Consider the following 18315-nt stretch of genomic DNA (forward strand, 5'->3'; position numbering starts at 1 on the left):
AACCCCTGGCATCTTCACCTGCCTGTGACTCCTGGCATCTCCACCTGCCTGTGACCCATGGCACCTACACTTGCCTGTGACCCATGGCACCTACACTTGCCTGTGACTCCTGGCACCTACACTTGCCTGTGACTCCTGGCACCTACACTTGCCTGTGACTCCTGGCGGATAATGTAGAGATTTGTGGGAAAATCCTAATCCTCGAATTCGAAGGTTCAGTTAAATGTAGTCCCTTTGCTTCTCCTCCAATAAAGTTATAGAAGACCAATGCTTTGTGATTAATTATAGTAATGATCTGAAGGATTTGAACTTTCTTGTTAGGCTACACTTTATGTTAGTACTTGAAGCCAATTACAATAAATTCAATTCTGCAAATAAAAATTTAATAGAAAATCCCAGTCGCACAATAGTCAACTTAAACTAGGTTGATTTTGCTGAGATATTACAGTAGCGTAGTCAAACTGCTACTTTGGATCAATGGATTACTTGTTGTGTTCCACTTCCTATATCATCAAAACATCCAGGTGGGCCTAGGTTAATGTCAACGGTCGTTGACACCCTCGCCAGCAACCTGCAAAGACGGTCTCATAAAACAATTTGATTTATCAAATATAATATAGCGTGCAGTGAGATACGGACTCGTATATCTAATGCTGATTCAGTCCAATTAATTACCCACCAATCACACATTATTTATAAATTATATAAGACTGAATTAAGATGAAAATCATTATAAAAATTTCAAAGTGATTACATTAATTTATGCAATATATAATATCACTGATAATTCCGTTCAATTATTTGAACATTAATACAATATTGTTGTTTAGTTTATTCTTGGTTCCTAACTGAATATCTGAATGTTAAAGAGATTAATGGTTAACATCGTATTAAATATGGATCCGAAATGTAAGAGAATAAAAATACCACCAACCGCCCTTAGTGACAAAAATTACAGAACACCAGTGAACAATAACAATACACCAAGCACAGTAACACGTTCAGCCTAACCAACAATGCAATACAAAATATAACTATATTACCTGTACATAACCATGTGTAAAATAAGTGACTATACCATCCCCAAGCAACATCTGTAAACCCCCCGAGCATTGTACTGTACCCGACCCGGCAGGGTCCGGTCCACAGACTATCCCTCCTGCCGCCTAGTCCAGAGGCAAAGTATATAATCCGACAGTAACTCCGCCAATATATTATGAAGGTGTGGAAAACTAAATATGAACATCCCCAAGGGGTCAATAATGACATTAGCCCAACACAAAGAAGTAGTCGTGTCCCTCAGCAGAGGTCACGAGAGCAGCTCTATGATTAAAAAAATAGAAAACATGTAGCGGAGTCTCGGGACCATCACAATAACTACATTTATCACTACCCCTGACACCCAACACGTGGAGTGGAGCATTAGTAGGGAGGGATTCGTGCACGTACACATAATCCCATACATGACAAATAGGCCACAAAACGTCAATCATGTGAATAACATGAAGAGGCCACAAAGGCAACATCCCTGTATGCAGGCATTTTCAGCAAATAGACTGGCGTCAAATAACAGGCTTTTCCGGCCTCAAGGATGAGTATTTTTTACCACCAAGAAGGATCACAGACGGCCCAAGCTGTAATATTGGTCACCTGTGTAGGTGACAGGTGTTGGAAGCCTGTGTGGTGGTGTTGGAAGTGGTGAAGGAGTTAGGCGCTCCACTTAAGCCCCATGGTTCCCAAGGCCTGGCGTACGGCTGTGTCGTGGCGTTAAAAGCCTGTTGTCGACTTTCAACACCACCACACAGTCGTATGCCAGGCCTTTAGAACCTGGAATGAGGCTTCAGTGGAACGTCTAACTCTCTCACCACTCGCACTTTCAAAAACAGTGTCTTAAACCACTGAGTGCTTATCCTTGATAGGAACTTTATGATGTTTGTAATACTGGTCACCTGTGGAGCTCAACGAGGCTCGGCCCTTCTTCCTTCGTGACAGTAAATAGAGTTCTGTAGAACTGGTTCAGCTAGATGGGACCTATGTAGATAAAACCAAGAGAGAACACATGTCTCATGATAACAATGGGGTAGTGATAATAATAATTGTCTTCACTCCCCACCTCCAGTAGGATCCAACTTTCAGTGAAACATATTTACCTATTCCGCCTAATATTAAAACTAAATGAAGATAGGTTTTAAATATTTATATAATGTTGATTTAATAACAATACTACTAAAGTAGAAATTTGATGGGTACAGTTAATGTGACGATGCACAACATCAAGGCTAGCTAGACTAGATGTATGCTAGGGGGACCGCACTCTCTGTGAACCTTAAATAACCAATAATAATATTATTATAATGGTGGATATTTTCCACAACTTTCCGGGGAAAGACTAATGGCTCGAAGTCCATGTTATGGGACAACCATGAGTCAGTAACTAACTTTATTCCCCTCTGGTTTCATAGTAAAATGTAATTTTTGTTACTTCTGGTGTCCGGTGTCCTTTGTGGACAAATGTTCCGTGTTGTAGTTTGTGGGTCCTTATAATGTGAAGTAGTTGGTGAAACAGTAATATGTCCAGGATCTATTCAACACACAGATTCCAGCCGTACTAGTTATTGCAGTGTCTTCAGGTAAGTAACTCCCCTGGACTGAAATTTCACTATTCTTAGAATGCCCTGGCTATCAGGTTGGATGGAGACGACTTTATCTAACGGCCATCAGACCTTGGTCTAACATTCTCCACAAAGACAATATTGCCTGGCTGAACATTAACTTTATTATAGGGGAATTCACCCCTTTATAGGGTGAATTCATCTTATTCTGTACCACGCTCTGCTAGATCAAATTTTTGGTGGTGTTTTATCTTCCTCAAACATTGTTAGAGGACACCTGTCATTCTCTCGTAAAAAAACTCTGTACCCCGTTGATCTAGGTGGTATAAATTTCTATATGCACCGTTGTTGTTCCAGTGCAGTATAGACTGTTGGATGTAAACAAATCTATCTCAGACAAACTTCTCCTGCTACCAGGCTAGCTCCATTATTGTAAATTATCAAGTTGAGACAGGATTGATGTGCTGCAACTCTGAGGAATGGTAGAATAAATGAAGAGGAATGCTAGAATAAATGATACGATTCCAAGGGTAATTTTATAAACAAATTTCTTTTCGAAAAATTTCATGTACAAGTTTGAAAGCAATGGTGATAAACTCTGTAAATAATACTCATTATTAAAAGTACATTTTATTAAAAGTAAACTTACATTCTTAGAAGTAAATTTACGAAAAGTAATTTGTTTAAAAAATTAACCCTGGAATTATTCCATGGTTTAGATATTTTTATGATATTTTGTGTATATGGCCTACAAACGTATATTCTGACAAATTTGTCTTTATCTGGTCGCCTAAATAAAATTTACTATAGAGACTGAAATTAACAAATGTTTGCCATTCTTAGATATACTTATTCATAGAGAAGATTTTTCACTATAGTTTAGTGTTTACAGAGAGTGTACGAATAATTTATCTGATGTTCATTATTTCTCAGGGCATAGATACAATGTGAAACAATAAATTTTGTTCTCTATGTATCTAAGAGCTCTTCAGGTTATTAGTCCAGAATTCTTGGATGAAGAGTTTAAGAATAATGATTCTATTGGTCTCAAGCATTGTTATCCACTGATTTTTTTGGAAGTTTGCCTTAGCAAAGTACTTCTTTCATATTATAATAATATATAAAGTGCGAAAACTCGACCAAAATATGTGTTATGTTTAAAATATTTTTCTGGGTTCGAAAATATTGTCAAGGCCTTGAAACTTTTTGATATACATGTATTGTTTAATTACGAAAACACTGCTGGAAAATTATCTGTTAGAAACAGTCCTCGAAGTGATAATTATGTCCTTTAAAAAATACCTTATACAAATTGTAATAGGTTCTATGTAGGACAAACATTTAAAGAATTAAAATTAGGAATTTCACAACATAAATACTCTGTAGGACATGGCCAATTAGCTAATGCTTTGTTTGTTCATTTGTCAGAGAGTTCTAACCAAATTGATTGGGAGATGGCATTTTCCATAACGAATTGTAAAAGCATTTTCAAGAGGAGCATTTTTGAATCTGCTTTAATACAGACTACACAATCATTTGAATTGGCGATTTGAATATCAGCAGTGGTTTGTAAAATTTAGATCCATTTTTGATTGATCAGTTAAATGGGGATTTGAGTAGGATCATTGATACACTAATACCTTATTAACTCCTATTATCTCGTTAAAGCATTATACTTCACCTCACATCACCTCTTTCCTGCCTATATATCCACACCTACTGAACTGTAAATCCATTCTTCTGAAGATGTATTATTAAATACAAGAGTACTTAAGGAAATTCGTGTCTTAATCCTTTCTTCGTTGTCTTACACTATCGCATTGTTCATCACGTGTTAATTTCTTCATTATTTATGCTATATATATATATAGTTCCAGGGAAACAAGTGGGTAAAGCTTACCAGTAGCTCTGGGAAGGGAAAACTCTCAGCCTGCTAACAGGAGTCAGCTGTCGTTTGTTCCTGTACCCACCTGTGTAAAACAAATTATCAATAAAATACATTCACTCAGATATTCATACATACACACACATAAAAACATGCATTAAAAACACACATAAAAAAATTTTCTAAATTTTTTTGACTAATAATAACCTTTAAATGTTAATAAATCGACTATATAATAACAGTTATAATATAACCTGTTTTTTGGGCTGCTATTACAGGGATGCCACGTGTCAACCCGTTCTCGCACTTGCTTACAGTTAATATTGGTTTATTTAATAAGTGCATATGTGACACACTAATTTATTGAGAATATTTTAGTTTACCTTGAAAAGCTTCATAGAAAACACCGACCTCACCTAACTTTCTTTGTATGTTAAGATAAGCATCTTATTGCTTCTTAATTACAATTATTACTTAACCTATACCGTTAATAGGTTAAGTAATAATTGTAAATGAGAAGCAATAAGATGCTTATCTTAACATACAAAGAAGGTTAGGTGAGGTCGGTGTTTTCTGTGAAGCTTTTCAAGGTAAACTAAAATATTCTCAATAAATTAGTGTGTCACATATGCACTTATTAAATAAGCCAATATTAACTGTAAGCAAGTGCGAGAACGGGTTGACACATGGCATCCCTGTAATAGCAGCCCAAAAAACAGGTTATATTGAACGGGTTGCATGTGTATCAGGCACATCAAAGAGGAAGCAGATGTTGTGGCTGATGCCTTATCTCTGGCTCCCCACTCAGTATGCCTTGTTTTATGGAATGAGGTGGGGGGGGGGGGGCTGTCTGTCATGTTGCCTTCTAGTGGGAAGGAAGTGTTATGTAGACAACAGCCTTTTTAGACTAACTAGATATATAGAGTCTAGGATCTTTGTAGACTCTAGAGCCTTTGTAGATTCTAGAATCATAGTAGACTTTAGAGTCTTTCTAGACTCTAACATTTTTAAACATTTAAGACAGACCAAAGCAATATTTACTTAGAGCGAGGTAATGATAGGGCCCATAATTTTTGCGTTTATTGGAAGTTTATCCATTTAATAGGGTAGTCTAGCCTATTAGATATGAAGCAAGACATCCACTAGCATTGTCGTCTAAGTAAATTTTCCATGCCTACAGTAGAGTCAGAGAAACTAGGATGCAAGTGTGCAGCTAAATTTGTTGGAGTTAATACGAACCTGCCGATCAACCTGTGGGACTGAGAGACACTCCCTTGGCCCCGGAGAACTCACTGACACTTTATTTCGCGAGTGAAGGGCATACTTCAAAGCACTCCCAAGCCGAGAAAGGTTTTATGTTATACATAGCGCCAGACCGATCAACGGAGTCTAGGATGTCAAGATTGCACAAGGGGCGGCCTCTTTTGATCTCCGGAAGGCAGTTTTGTGCAATTTCTAATAGATGGCAATACGACAAGACTAAGATTCCCGACTACTGTATCTAGTTGCGACTCAGAAGAAGTTGAAGGTCGTGGGCCACATTCTACGCGTCCAGGAGAAGTGACGATGTAGGTGAATGAAGTAATGTAATGTTCCACAGCCTGGTTTATTGATTTTCCACATCGCCATGTGATCGGTAACATCAATGTAAGAGAGACAGTCCAAACCACTAATGAGCTGTTGCTCCAGTGACGTTAGTGCCAGTGTTTTTTGGCAAATTACTGAAGTGCAATGCAACCAAGTGATGACCTGTTGCTCAAGTGGTTAACTCAAGTGGTGGACAGTGGTTAACTAGGTCAGTGCGAGCTAGTGACGTTCCTGTCTCTAAAGTGACATTTCCTTTGACAGTGATAGCCTGTGAAGTAGGTCCACTTTTCTCTAGTAAATAGAGAACTTGGAATGCTAGCACAAGGATTGCGTGGTGTCCAATTTTCCCCTACAGTCTTCAGTAGGTTAATGTATAATTCCGGGGATGATACATTTGTGTGGCAACCTTGTCAAGGAGAACCACAAATTTTCTGCAGTAGTAATTCTAGCTGGTTACCCCAGGAGTATAGTGCATATTTTAATTTTCGATCTATAACAGGGGGTGACATAAGGTTTGCTGCCATCTATTACACGTTGACAGAAGGTTTGGTTGTCAAGTGGGAGTGGCGTAACACAGCAACAGAGGCATGTAGGATGGTTGTTAGAGGAACATCCATTTGAGCAGTAGTTACTTAACTCCACCCCCTTCCCCCATTGAGTTGGTATGGTTCTATGGAACAAGAAGAGGTTAGTTGGTACTATATTCCTTATGACTGTATTTCTCTTATATTCAGGCGCCTGACAGCTGGATGGACAGCGCTTCGGAAATCGCAGTCCTTAAGTTCCGGGTTCGATCCCGGTGGAGGCAGAAATAAAAATGGGCAGAGTTTCTTTCACCCTGATGATGCTGTTCACCTAGCAGTAAGTAGGTACCTGGGAGTTAGCTGCTACGGGATGTTTCCTAGGGGTGTGTAACAAAAAGGAGGCCTGGTCGAAGACCGGCCGCGGGGACGCTAAGCCCCGAAATCATCTCAAGATAACCTCAAGAAGGCATTTGTGGATGCATTAAGAGGAAGTGTTATAATTTTATAATAATTTATATGAATATATTAATGTTCCTTAGCCAGATGCTCCTGTGTGATTAAGAGGCCAGTGATTTGTGGAAATTATTTACTTTCTCTTGACTGTCCATTTGTTTCTTTCAAACAATGGGCTGAGTTTAGACTTAGATAATCACTGTGAGAATACATTGTAGGTGAGGCCAATGACTATGGTACAATGTTTGAGTTACACCTGCAACAGTGGGCGTGTCCTACGGTGGAGAGTGTTGCGCCGCACCACTAGCCATCTTCTGGGGCGACCCACAGAGCCGCTGCCCATCTTCTGGGGCAGACCCACAGAGCCGCTGCCCATCTTCTGGGGCAGACCCACAGAGCCGCTGCCCATCTTCTGGGGCAGACCCACAGAGCCGCTGCCCATCTTCTGGGGCGACCCACAGAGCCGCTGCCCATCTTCTGGGGCGACCCACAGAGCCGCTGCCCATCTTCTGGGGCAGACCCACAGAGCCGCTGCCCATCTTCTGGGGCAGACCCACAGAGCCGCTGCCCATCTTCTGGGGCAGACCCACAGAGCCGCTGGCCATCTTCTGGGGCAGACCCACAGAGCCGCTGCCCATCTATTTCCAACCTGTGGGGTATTCTGACTCCTGGGATTTTATCATTTATTTTAATTATTAATTAATTAATTAATTTAATGAGCTCCAATTTATAATATAAATTTATTTATTATTTTATTTCTTACGATAGCTTAGCGGACTGTATGTTTTATTGAGTGGATTGAATATAATTAAATTCTCCCATAAGTCATATTCTTACACAAGTTCGGGGGAGTTGGGTCGATAATTATAGCCTATCAATCGAGAATTATCGATTGACAGGAAAATTTATATTAAAGGTTACTTGATTAATCTACTTGGCTTAGTTTGAGTACACAATCGCCTTATCTGATTAGATGGCTTCAATATGGGTACAAGTGTGTCACCTAGGCATCGCCAGGTATGGACGATACGTCCTCACGTGGTCACGGATTGATAAAGATTAAGCCACCCAAAAGGTGGCACGGGCATGAATAGCCCGTAACGTGGTCACAAGTAGATATCATCAATTTCCTCAGGGTGCTACAGAAGTTCTGCCAGAAGAATTCAATATTGCTACAGCATATATGCTCCTAATCACAGATGTGGCATAATAATATTATTAGTTAAGTGATTGTGAGAGGCTCACCCTGTTTTTTTTTTTTTTGCCTTTCTCATAACTGGTTGTTACTATGATATTTATGAGCTCAACAATTAAATAAAACATGTTTTATACAACTGGAACAAAGTAATTAAGGTAGCGGCTGCAGAAGAACGTAGAGATGGGTCGGATGACGAGTATAAACGTGGCTGCCTAGAGCGCTTCACTCAGAAGAGAATTCTGGTTACATAATGGCCTCTTCCTCCTTCCCAGGCTAGTGACGTCACTGGGAACCAGCTCAATTTTCGGGCCGTTTATCAACAAAGGTAGGGAGGCGTTGATTTAAATTATTGTTTCATGTGATCAAATCACAGAAAACAGTTTTATATTGTTTATAATGCTGGACTGGGAGTTTTAGGGGTTGTTTATATTTCATTAATATATTTCCTGGTGATGTGGCAATAATATCTCATATTTAAGTGACAATTCCAGTGCAATCTCGTTTTCTTTGAACGAGTTATTAAATTAATTTGTGTTAGTATTGGTTATTAGAGTATAGGAAGAATAGCAGCACAATTATCTGCATATTGAAACTAAGACTATTATAGGAGGTCGTTTTTTTCCCGACACAACCAGTCACTGCATGGAAGTTGTTTAAGAGTCATCAGCGGTACCTAGACTTCCCATTGTATCTATGATTATTCGTTTAAAGTGCCGACTGAATAAACACATATTATAATAGTCACTAGGGTGGAGACTCCAGTAACCCATTTGAAGTTCGACTCTGAGACTTAGTTGTGCTGAGATCAAAAGGTCCATAGGAGGTGGAACAGCAGGCCAACAGCAGGACGACATATTGATTTCCATTCTACTTCACCGTGCTCATTGGACTATCGATCAGTTTGAAATCCTCCATGTTGGTATTAGGGGTCTCTTTGGCAGTGATTTCAAAGTGAGGGAAGGGACGTTACACCTACATTTCACTGATGTAATTGTCTAGGAACGAAATGGTAACATTTACATTGCAGCCTTTAGCACAGTCTAGACCAAACAAAAACTTCTTCCTTACACCACATCCACTACCCCAGTCAACATTGACTAATTAACCTTTCGTTTCATCTTATTTTATCTGGTGTATATATATATAATGTACTATAGTCGTTATGCATCCCTTACCTCCCTAGATGTCCTAGGCCACATTGGGTGGTAACCCTCAAGGGGTCATTGTAAGTAGTGTTGTTACGGCCTCACTTAACCAGTAACTGGTGTTATGACCCCAGGTAGCCTGAAAAACGAGTCTACCCTGTGAGAGTTATTCAGCAAACCAGACCCAACTGAGAGGTCAAAGGATATATAAACATGTGAGTATATATTAAATACTTGGCAGAGACAGATGTAGAGTTTAATAGCATGGGCAGTGGAAAAATCTATATAAATAAAAATGTATATGTTCGTTTGTTCAAAATCACTAATTACCAAGACGTGACACAGATGTCACGTCTGTGACAGGGGAAAAAAAAACATGCTACTTTTGAAAAACTGTGATTTTCATGAGTTTTTTATGTGAGGGAAATTTTTGAAAGCACTTTACCGATTGCTTTGAAATTTTGACACAAGGGGACAAGGGAATGGAGAATGGAAGGGAGAACATGGGGACAGGGGAGTGGGGGGATGGTGGGAAGGACAAGGGGAGGGAGGAATGGTAGGGAGGAAAAGGGGATGGGGAAGTGGGAGATGGTGGAGAAGATGAGGGGACAGTGGAGTTGGAAATTGTTAGGAGGATGAGGGGACGGTAGAATGAGGAATGGTGGGGAGGACAAAGGGACGGGGGGAATGTTGGGGAGGACGAGGAGATGGGTAAGTGGGGAATAGTTGGGAGGATAAGGGGACGTGGGAGAGAGGAATGGTTGGGAGGACGAGGGGAGGGTGGAGGGTTGAACGGTGGGGAGGACTGGGAGACAGGGGAAGGTTGCTGTGGCTCAGCATCGTACATACAGTGCTGAGCCACAGCAACGCATTGCCGGGTACAGTTAGTATGTAAATAAATGACTTGACATGAGATGTGGAGAGTTTGTTGATGGGGTGCGAGGCTCACGGCAGGGGTCTTGAACTTACTACAGAAGTCGTGGGAGGAGGTTGCATCTTCTGTGTGTCCCTGACATTAAGGGAAGAATCTCTAATTTCATGCTATGTCAAGAGAAGGAACGAGTCAGGCGTTCATGAATGAAGCCTGAAGACGACTTAGTGCTCGAGTCAGGAACGAGAGAGGCCTGGTGAAGCAGTTTAATAGCGATTTTGTAGGCGTCGGGGATCGCCAATGTCGAAGACTAAGGCTTGAACACACCCGCACCCGATAAATTCTGGGGTAAGTCATTTTAACCAGTTGTTCGTAATTGCCTGTAGTTGATCGTGTGCCCAGCGATAGTGGCAAGTGTTTCTGAATACATTAGGCATATTTTATTAAGGCAGTAAGCTTAAATGGCTTACTGCCATTTAAGGCAGTAAGCTTGTCTGGTGAGAGCGTCACCAGACACAGAACAAGAGAGCACGACTCGGACGCCATTGACAGCGTGTAGCAGAGCTACGTTTTGATCCTACTTATTTCGCTCCCAAGACCAGAAGAGCGGTGCCACGTTATCTGGCAGAATATAGCTGTGTCCCAGACTAGCATATCTGCAATTCCAAAGTCAACGCCTTTCAAGCTGCAGCTGGAGGACGAAGAATTGCTCAAGTCTCCACATCAACGGACACGCGGCTCGGCAGCTAGGTTCACCTGTTTGTTATCATGTGGCCACAGTTAACATTTAGGCTAGTTGTCGTTAGGCCGTATATAAAAAAATAAAATCCTGTACGTGTCTTTAGTAAATTTGCCATCTAATTAGATGATTATTTTCATTGTTTTCTACAGAAGGAATTTACAGTGCTTGAATATAAATTGCACAGATATTGGGCTGAAGATTTCTACAGTTATCTTTATAATTTAGGATGCATTTGTAGTTACCTATTATGTAGAAGATTTCTGCAATGTAATTGCCTTTCAGTAACAAGGCGACGCCACCGAGGTGCTAGGCTTCCCCACCTTCATGTGCAACAATTTGCCCTATGCAACACGTCGTCGGTGGAGCGTGGCAACTGATTACACCTCTCAAGATTTACAGTTAAGCTGTCCCTTTTTTATCTGTAGCAATAACTCTGTAGTTACAGTAGTGATCTCTCAAAGAGATATATTATATTAACCCATTGATCTATATCCTGTACTGTTTTATCCAGCAGTATATTGAGGTGCATTTACCTCCAGTTAAGGTATTACAATCAACCTTATTTACTTTCATATTTTATTTACTCTGGTGACGAACCAGCACCAGAATAACGCTAGGGATGTATTAATCTTTTAGCATGTAACCCCCCAATTTTGTGTAGGTTAATTTGACTCCATTTATATAAGAAATACAGTTTCACTAAGATCCCTAGGACACTAGCTCTTGGGATCAGTGTTTTCCATTGTCTTATTTTGTTTTCCACTTTTTCTCAAAAAGTGGTGGTCCTTCATAGCTATCGAAGTATATATTTAATTATTAGTTATTGGAGTCAGGTTTTCCTCCACAACAGCCAGAGCTTTATGTACTTTCAAGATTGACTGTGTAATATTGACACTTCTAGCTTATGGTATAGTATTATTACGACAACAGTTAACCCCACTTGGTGAGGGAGTAGTAAGTGACCAGTCAGAGGTTGGGCAACCACTTGATATTGACGGCCGGTGAAGCCCTGATGGCATTGGATTGCAACCAGGTTATAGTAGCTTAAAGTGTTTAGGTCAATATTCTCATTTCTTTTATGTAGTGTACTGTACATGTTCTTTGTTTATTATATGTATAAAGTTAACAGGTGTTTGCCCTGGTCCTGGTGAGGCTTCCCAGAAATCAGATAAAAGAGAAAGAGAGAGAAAGGATCATAGCTGTGGACAGGGTAGTAAGGAATACTAATTTCAGAAATGGGGGATTGAGGAGATTACTCTAAACAAGGAGAGAGTGGGAAGTCAAGGCGGCTCAAGTAGGGTGTGTGCACAGGACAACGAGGCCAGTGTTGGAGCCGCACCCCCTTGATATGTGACGCTGAACCCCTCTCCAAGATGGAGAGGCATACAGGGTGATCTCCTGAGAAGATTTCAAGCATTCCAGAGTTTATTGTTAGTCACCCGACGGTAGCGGGAGTGTGTCTGCCGAGGTCGGTTGTCTGTTCCAGTAGAGAGTGGTTGGGGGACGTTGTCTACCTGTACGCAAATAACAGTCTGGTGCAGTAACCAGAGCTCTTTGGAGGTTTAAGCTACATTAGCCCCAACCCCCCTTTAGAATGTCGAGACAGATATTGGGGGCCTGTCCTGGATATTGGATTGACACACCCTCAGTTCGAGTCCAGGAGGTTGGACTGGTACACCCTTTGTGGAAGTGAGTATGCCGTGTGACCACAGGTATATTTTCTCTCTCCCGGGATGACTCACAGGACAGGATGGAGAAGGTGCAAACGTTTGTAGAGTCAGGCAAGCCTGAGGACTTGGAAGGTTGCACCTAGGAGCAGTTGAAGTATATAGTGGAGAAATGTGGCATCAAGGTGAAATCATCTAAAGTGGCTGGAATGAAGGATGAGATCCTTAGACAGATGAGAGCTTGGAATGAAGCGGCAGAGCAAGGAGCCCAGAAAAGAGCCGGAAGTGCAAAGGAAGATGATGGGCAGAATGAAGTGAGATCCCAAGGATCAAGTAGGAGTAGTAGGAGTAACCGCAGTAGCAGAAGTAACAGGAACAGAAGCTTGGAAAGATTTCAGCTAGATTTCCAGATGCAGCGTCAGGACAAAGAGAGACAGTTCCAACTGGAAAAGTTGAAGTTAGAAATTCAGATGAAAAATGAAGTAGATAAAATTAAACTAGAGGTAGAAAAGGAGAAAACCAGAATAAGAGAACTGGAGATAGAACAGGTGAAAACCAGAATAAGAGAACTGGAGTTAGAACAGGTGAAAACCAGAATAAGAGAACTGGAGTTAGAACAGGTGAAAACCAGAATAAGAGAACTGGAGTTAGAACAGGTGAAAGAAAAAGAGAAAACCAGACTGGAGATAGAGAAAGCCCAAGTCGAGAGAGAAAAGGAGAAAACAAAACAATTGGAAATAGAAGCAAATAAAACTTTGGCATGGCAAAGGATTGAGCATGGGTTGCCAGAGAGCACCCACATGATAAAAAAGTCAGAGAAAAAGGCATTCCCCTGTTTGTGCCTTAGGAAGTGGAGAGCTTGTTCGAGCATTTCGAGAATGTAGCCAACATCAAAGAATGGCCACAGGAAGAATGGGTCCAATTGTTTCAATTAAGGTTGACCGGTACTGCAAGAGAGGCATATACCCAATTATCATTGGAAGAATGCCAGGATTATGCGACAGTAAAGAGCAGCACACTGCGCTCGTTTCAGTTGACCCCAGAAGCATATAGAAAACGCTTCAGAGAAATGCTGAAGGTTCCAGCAAGTACGTTTGCTAAGACGGCAAGGAATCTGGAAATGCGTTTCAGGAGATGGACGGAGGCTGCCGGAGTTGGATCTTATTCTGATTTAAAACAGCTAATGATCATGGAGAAATGCCTAGAAATGATGCACCCCGAGACGAAGTTCAAGATCCAGGAGGCAGGAGTAAAGGATGTAAAAGATACCACAGATAAGGCAGACATGATTACTGAGGCATATAAGAGTTTAAGGGAGAACAGGGTGAAAAGTGAGGCGAGATGTAACAATGGCAGACCCAGTGGAGTCTGGGAAGGAAGAAGTTTTGGTGGCCAGACAAACAGACCAGTTAGCTTTAAACCCCAGGAAGGGAAGTGGCCAAGCCCGCCTGCTGGAAACAAGCAGGAAACCAAGTCCGTGCCGAGAAGTCAAGAGTCCAGTCAGACCCTGCAGAGTGCGAGTAGTGTACCTCGTCCAAGGAGCTCCAACGCGAGTGGGCAGAGTCAGAGCCACTCGGGAACTCATAGAAGAGACTTCTCCCAAATGAGATGTTACAATTGTAACAGATATTGTCACATGAAGAAAGATTGTAGACAGGGTAGGAGAGTTGTGACCTGACAATGTGTGACCGCCGAAACATATGTATTAATGTCTTACAGGACAAACCACAGAAAATAAACTTAGTGAACGAGCGGTATAGGCCGTTCATCAGTAAAGGCTGGGTCAGCATAGAAGGCCGACCTGAAGTGGAGGTTGATATCCTCAGGGATACTGGAGCTAATAGAGTTTGATTTTGAGAGACCTAATTGGGGATGATCGACTGTTAGCTGACAGTAGGAAGATAAAGGTTCATGGGTTGTTGTCTGAGAGTGACATCCCATGTGTGCTGTCCAGCTAAAGTATGATTATTTGTCGACGGAGGCGATGTTGGGAGTGTGCCCCAACATACCCATCTCAGGAGTCCAAGTGATCCTAGGGAATGACTTCTGTGGATCTAAGGTGTTGCCAGAGCTAATAGTAAAAGCTGTGCCGGAGGAGTGCCAAAAGGGCCGTGGTACGGATGGAACACTGGACAAAGTAGACCTAGCTAGCATCCTCGAGGATAAAGCAGAGGACAGTTAAGTCATTGTGTACCCGGTCTGTGTAATGACAGGGTCGGATGAAGCCGCCGAGGGTGACACTGGAGACGATGTGGCAGTGTCAACTCCACCGAAGGAAGAAGTCAACGTGGAAGTATCAGGGCTGTTCGGTGAAGGTTCAGCTCAGGTAAATGAAGACTCGATGAGGCCAGAAGTGAAGATGACCCTACCTTAACGATTCAGCGTGAAAAGAGTGACCTAATTAGGGCACAGATCGACGAATTCATAGATCAGATCAAGGAGGCGAAAGGGGGAAACTCATGTCCGGAGTCCCCTGTGCATTATTATATGGGACAATGACATATTGATGAGGAAGTGGCAACCGGATAAAGCCGGCGCGGATAAAGTGTGGTTAGAAAAGCACCAAGTGTTAGTGCCGAAAGAGTTTAGGGCAGTGGTGTTAGAACTGGCCCACTCCATGGATATGGCAGGGCACTTGGGTGTGAAAAAGACCTTGAAGAAAGTACAAGAGCATTTTTATTGGCGAAGCATATGGAGGGACGTGAAAAGGTATTGTCGGACATGATTGGCGTGCCAGCGTGCATGTAAGCCGGCCCCGGCTATACCAAAGGCACCTTTGAGGCCCATCCCAGCTTTTGGTGAGCCTTTCAAGAGGGTCCTGGAAGACTGTGTAGGCCCGTTGCCTAGGACCAGGAAAGGCTACGAATATTTGTTGACCATAATGTGTACAGCCACCCGTTTCCCCGAAGCGGTCCTCTTGAGGAAAGAAATATCACGAGCCGTTCTGGATAGACTGCAGAACTACATTGCATGGGTAGACATGCCCAAGATTATCCAGACGGACCAGGGGAGCGTCTTCCAATCGAAACTGTTAAGGGGAACTGTAAGAGGATGGAAGGTAGAAGAAGTGCGCTCGTTACCGTATCACCCTCAGTCGCAGGGTGCGTTGGAGCATTTCCATGGAACACTGAAGAGTTTGTAAAGGATATACTATGCTGAGGAAGGGAGTAAGTGGGACGAGACATTACCATCCGTATTATTTGCCATCAGGGATGCAGTGGTTGAATCGCTCGGATTCATCCTGTTTCAACTGGTATACGGACACTCAGTGAGAAGTCCAGTGGGTACGTTGAAAGAACAGCTCACTGAGGAAAGGCAGAAGGTGGATGTGGGACAATACGTGAAAACTTTTAGAGAGCGTCTCTCTAGGGCCAGAGAGTTAGCCAAGGAAAATTTAAGGACGTCCCAGGCAGAGATGGTCAAATATCACAACAGGAAGGTGAAGGACAGGAAGTTTCAGGAAGGAGATCAGGTGTTAGTCCTCCTGCCTGTGAAGGGAAGTATATACGAGTCTAGATTTTGTGGGCCATATACGATCCAGAAGGTGTTAGGAGACGTGAATTACGTGATATATGGGCCAGATCGTCCCAGGAAATTACAGGTTTGTCATGTGAACCTGATGAAGATATATTATGATAGAGATAAGCCTCCAAGTGAAGAGGGGAAGATAGAAGCCCCGCCACAGACGACTGTGCTTTATGTGGGACACGGAAAAGGAGAAGAGGAGGAAAACCGTAAGTTAGAGAGGGCTGATGGTGCAAAGATATCAAACACGGAAAGCCTGACCGAAATAGATGAGCGTTTAGGTCATGTAAAGGATGACCAACGCCAGGAGTTGGTGGAGATCTTACGGAGGAATAGGTCACTATTTACGGATGTGCCCAGAAGATACCATAGAACGGTACATGAAGTCAATGTAGGGAGTGCTGACCCCCATCAAGCAGCACCCTTACAGGGTTAGTCCAGAGAAGGCAGAGGCGATGAAGGCAGAAGTTAAGTATTTGCTGGATAAGGACCTGGCGGAGGTTAGTGACAGTGACTGGAGTTCACCTTGTCTCCTTGTGAAAAAGAATGATGACACTTACCGGCTCTGTACTGATTACAGGAAGGTGGACGCAATCGCAGTCGCCGAAGGTACCCAATACCACGCATTGACGATTGTATTGAGCGGATTGGAAGTGCGTGGTATGTATCGAAGATAGATCTTTTGAAGGGACACTTCCAAATCCCCCCTGTCTGAGGAAGCCAAGAGAATCTCAGCGTTTGTGACGTCAGACGGTTTATACAGGATAAAATAATGCCGTTTGTGATTAAAATTAGTGATAGTAGCTTTCAGCGAGTAACGAATCAGGTGTTGCAAGGCGCAACAGGATGTGCAGTGTATATCGACGATATTGTAGTGTTCGCAGAGTCCTGGAGGGATCACGTGGACCGATTTCTGGATTTGTTCCACCGGTGGGAGAAAGCCAACATGACGGTTAGCTTGGCAAAAAGTGAGTTCGGGAGAGCCCGCCTGAAATAACTAGGATATGTAGTAGGGCAAGGTGAGGTTGCTCTAGTAAGAACGAAAGAGGAAACCATCAATAATTTCCCAGTACCCAGAGGTAAGAAAGAGTTGTTAAGATACCTAGGTATGATTGGGTATTACCGGAAGTTCTGTGAAAATTTTTCCACTGTAGCCGCTCCTATGACAAGTTTGTTATTGAAGAGCAAGAAGTGGGAGTGGAGCGGGATAGCACAGGAAGCATTTGAGAAGACCAAAAGATTGCTGACGGAGGCGCCTGCACTAGTGTCGCAGGATTTTGGAGCACTATTTGCGTTGTTCGTAAATGCTAGTGATATAAAGCTGGAGCTGTACTGACGCAGCGGAAAGATGATATTTATCACCCCGTATCCTTCTTCTCGAAGAAGTTTGTTAAACACCAGAGACCATACAGTACAGTCGGGAAGGAGACTGGCTCTAGTGCTGGCACTGAAGCATTTTGAAGTATATGTGAGTGGGCATAATCCCCTAATATTCTTGAGTAAAATGAAATATGTGAACCAGAGGTTAACCAGGTGGTTTTTATTGCTCCAAGAATATAACCTGGTAATAAAGCACATATGAGGACGAGACAATATGGTGGCTGATGCATTATCCCGAGCCTCCCCACTGTAATAAGTCTCGAAATAAGGGGAGGGGAGTGACCCCAGGTAGCCTGAAAAATGAGTCTACCCTGTGAGAGGTATTCAGCAAACGAGACCCAACTGAGAGGTCAAAGGATATATAGACATGTGAGTATATATTAAATACTCGGCAGAGGTTGATGCGGAGTTTAAAAGCGTGGGCAGTGGATAAATATGTAAATAAATGACTTGACATGAGATGTGGAGAGTTTGATGATAAGGTATGAGGCTCACGGCATGGTTCTTGACCTTACTCGAGCAACATAAGTCGTGGGAGGAGGTTGCATCGTTTTTGTGTCCTTGGCAGTAAGGGAAGAACCTCTAATTTCATGCTACGTCAAGAGGAGGAACGAGTCAGGCATTCGTGTATGAAGCCTGAGGACGACTTAGTGCTTGAGTCAGGAACGAGAGAGGCCTGGTGAAGCAGTTTAATAGTTATTTTGTAGGCGTCGAAAATTGCCAATG

The 18315-nt window shown here is 42.3% G+C and overlaps 1 protein-coding gene across 1 annotated transcript in view; it reads right to left on the reverse strand.

The window, feature by feature from the left end:
* Positions 1-18315, reverse strand: part of LOC123759556 (uncharacterized) — a 105753-nt gene that overhangs the window by 58890 nt on the left and 28548 nt on the right. Inside the window, exons 2-3 of the mRNA XM_069334791.1 lie at positions 4513-4582; positions 487-571 (exon numbers count right to left, since the gene is read on the reverse strand). The gene's annotated coding sequence lies outside the window, so the exon portion shown is untranslated. The remainder of the gene's footprint in view (positions 1-486; positions 572-4512; positions 4583-18315) is intronic.

This window comes from Procambarus clarkii, chromosome 32, assembly GCF_040958095.1.
Source record: "Procambarus clarkii isolate CNS0578487 chromosome 32, FALCON_Pclarkii_2.0, whole genome shotgun sequence".
NCBI classification, from domain to species: Eukaryota; Metazoa; Arthropoda; class Malacostraca; order Decapoda; family Cambaridae; genus Procambarus; species Procambarus clarkii.